Genomic DNA, 3,768 nt, shown 5'->3' on the forward strand with positions numbered 1-3,768 from the left:
TGAATTTGTTTTCCTCAGTAGGCACAACAACACTTACCGGCTCGTTGGAAACGCAATCTACTGGATGCATTGCTAATGGCTTGACTGAGGAAAAATAATTCAGACATCTTCAGCAAATATGCTTTACACGACGATGTGTTGACAGTTGGGAGGAAAGGATTTGGGACATGTCTTTGATTCAAAAATAATGTTAATTGACTTTCTCCTTATTTTTATCATTAGAGAATAAGTGCATGTTTACATGCATCTTACGCTCACTGGAAAATTTTGAGAAATGGAGGGGGCCGACGACTATATTCTCTTTCTGCTCATCTAACTTGCGTTTCTCCAGGTCATAAACATGAAACGATTTTCTGGTATTCTGAACCTCAAATTTAGGTCTGTCGTTTAGTTTAATGGAGAACTCAATACTATCACATTATTTATGAGACTTACGTGTATCAAGCTATCTACTATGTCGATGCGTGTGCTCTGGATACCCTTTAATGTTTCTTTTGAAAGCTACTTTTCACCATGCAAAACAAGGCTGATCCTTTTCATTTTTGACATTAATGCATACCTTCTTGTCTGCTATATCCTTACAGAGCTTGATATAGCTGGACCCTCCATTTACTGGATCGCAGGTATGTGTATGAATGTCCAGGTACAGAATTCAACTGAGTGCTTTAGCTGCCCCTCTAACTTTCATCTCGGAAAAATGGGCCAGTATGGCTCTGAAGGTGGACTCATGAAACCACCTGGTGATTGATGTGCTGTGTGTTATCAGGCCGTTACCTCCAAAAGATAATGAAGACTTCAGTGACCGAGGCAGCTTTTGGGGGGGGGGGGGGGATGTGATATTTCAATGACAGAGCACTGCACTGTCAGGATACCATGGATCATCAACAACCTTGATGAGATCCATATCCACGACAGGAAGGGATACTCTTAGAACCCACAGGATCGCAGCACTTTCCTGCCAGATTCTCGATTCTAGTGAATGAGATTCATTCCTCATAGGCGTCTGTAATCACGAGTATTCTGTGATATGGTGATACTGAGCTGATGGTCTTCATTAAAAAGATATGAGAGAGAATTGTTGCTAGCCACAGGATCATCGCCATTACTAATACCACTACAAATAGATAATGAAGCTGCCTATGCATGAGAGATATGCACCCTACTTTGTGAGATCGGCGAGGAGGAGAAGGTGGAGGAAACACTGCAGTATCAGGCCAGTGTGAGCAGCCTGGGTGTGGCTGCTGCTGCTGCAACCCTGACCCACTTGTTGGAGAGAGATTAGCCCATTGACACGGGTGCGATGCTGGGGCGGCGGCAGTGGGAGTGGCCGTGACAGCAGCAATGGCCTCCCACACTTACACAATGGAGTGTTGCCTCACTGGATCCTGCTTTGGCGAAGGAGGCTTCACCACCTCCAGTACCCATGCCATGGCTCATTGTGGGAATTGTTCCCCTGATGCAGCTGCTGCAGAAGAGAGAGAGAGAAAATAATGAGAAATAAGTACATAATTCCAGACATCGCCTGCTGCTGCGGCTGAACTGGTGTGGAGCCCCAGATATATCTCATTGATAATACTTACAACATCAAAATATTGATTTAATAAAAAAATTACACACACAAAAAAACTACGAGAAAAATATATTTTTTTTAGAATATGCTCTTACAGGAGATCAGTGATGGCTCCTGTATATCCTAGCACATGGCTCTCCCAATCATGTTCATGTCTGGGGAATTTGGTGGCCAGCAGAAGTGTTGAAACTCAGAATAGTGTTCCTGGAGATCTCTGTAGCAATAATCGACGTGTGGGCTGTCGCACTGTCCTGCTGGAATTTCCCAAGTCCGTCGGAATGCACAATGGACATGAATGGATGCAGCTGATAGGACAGGATGCTTAGATATGTGTCACCTATCAGAGTCATATCTAGACGTACCAGGGCTCCCATATCACTCCAACTGCATGTGCCCCCACCATTACACAGCCTCCACCAACTTGAACAGTCCCCTGCTGACATGTGGGGCCCATGGATTCGTGAGGTTGTATCCATACCTGTACACGTCAATCTGCTCGATACAATTTGAAACGGGACTCGCCCGACCAGGCAACATGTTTCCAGCCATCAACAGTCCAATGTCATTGCTGACGAGCCCAGGTGAGGCATAAAGTTTTGTTTTTGCACACTGACACTCGATTTTCTTAAGTCGTCGTTGGTCCCATTCTTGGAGGATCTTTTTTCATCTGCAGCGATGTCGGCGATTTGATGTTTTACCGGATTCCCGATACTCACGGTACACTCGTGAAATGGTCGTACGGGAAAATCTCCATTTCATTGCTAGCTCCGAGATGTTGTGTCCTATTGCTCATGCGCCAGCTATAACGCCACACTCAAACTCACTTAAATGTTGATAACCTGCCATTGTAGCTGGACCAATGCTAAAATAATAAGATGACATGTATTCAATAATATGATGTTCTTTGTGAAAAAAAGTTGCAGTTTTGTATTTGAATCTGTACTTACCAGGTGAGTCCCTATCCTCCTCTAACAGTCTCTGCCGCTTGCCACCACTGGCACTGCTGCTGCTTGATGCTGCTGAACGCTTCATGTTAGATCAGGGATGAGCCAAACTAACGATTAACGCACACGAGAGAGAAAAAGACACTCGACCTCACACAGTGGCGGTGGATGAAGACAAAATCAGACTGGGAGTGGAAGGGATAGCGTTTATATACCTTCTCTGATTCAGTGTCAACCAACACGAATACAGTATTCTGGAATGCATGACTCACCATTAGCCCATAGGTGCACAGTATTCTGGGTCACCTTGGTCTGCTGGTTCAGGTGCAGTTACTGCAACCAGAAATAGTCACTTGAAGTGGCAAAAGACGCCAGTGTGAACAAAGTAGTCGCAACGTAGTCAAAAAAATGTAGCTTTTCTCTTCTGTCGTGGGCCGCGGAACTCTCTGGACATCAGACATGCATCATTTAATTTTAACTGTTATCATTAAGTCATGTTGTCACACAAGTAACAAACAAAATCTTTGTATCTACATCTACATCTGTAGTCCGCAAGCCACCTGACATGTTTTATTTTGGTAAAAACTCATTTTTGCCAGCTGTATCAGATCCCTCTCAGAGTATTCCTCCTCCGAAGTGTTTAATAGGTACAGTGCTTAGCAAGAGGAATTTAAAATATGTGTACACTTGATGCAGAATAGTTTTGCGGTATGCAAACATTTCTCTACCCGTGTGCTTGCGTCCTGAAAATTAACCCGAAATATATGTACTCTAGTATATTGCACTCACAGTGATGTCTTAGTCGAGAAATTTGTATGACCCAGGTGTTATGTCTACGATAGTTGTGCATTTAAAAATGGCATAAGAGTCAAACGCACTAACACAAACTCCAACTTGGCGATCTGAATATATATGACATCATTGTCTTGTCTGGATTTATAGGTACAAAAAATATTAAAAGGTTTTGTGGAAGTGGCGAAATCGTGAAAATAACAGATGCAGAGCTTTTTTAGCTGTAATTACACCATTTATGTGATAATTGGGGGGGGGGGGGGGGGTTTGATTCTGGGCCATGCGAAACGATACGCAGCTGGTATGAATGTAGACACACTGTATTTTTTTTTTACGCTATACGCCTATAAATGATAATAGAAGATATGCTGAAGTTACTGTGGCTTATGTTCCTGAGATGCGCAAAGAAAATGATTATGTCCTGTCATAATGGAGGTATGGATTTGATGTGGAATATTGCAA

Source organism: Schistocerca nitens, chromosome 2, assembly GCF_023898315.1.
Source record: "Schistocerca nitens isolate TAMUIC-IGC-003100 chromosome 2, iqSchNite1.1, whole genome shotgun sequence".
Lineage (NCBI taxonomy): Eukaryota > Metazoa > Arthropoda > Insecta > Orthoptera > Acrididae > Schistocerca > Schistocerca nitens.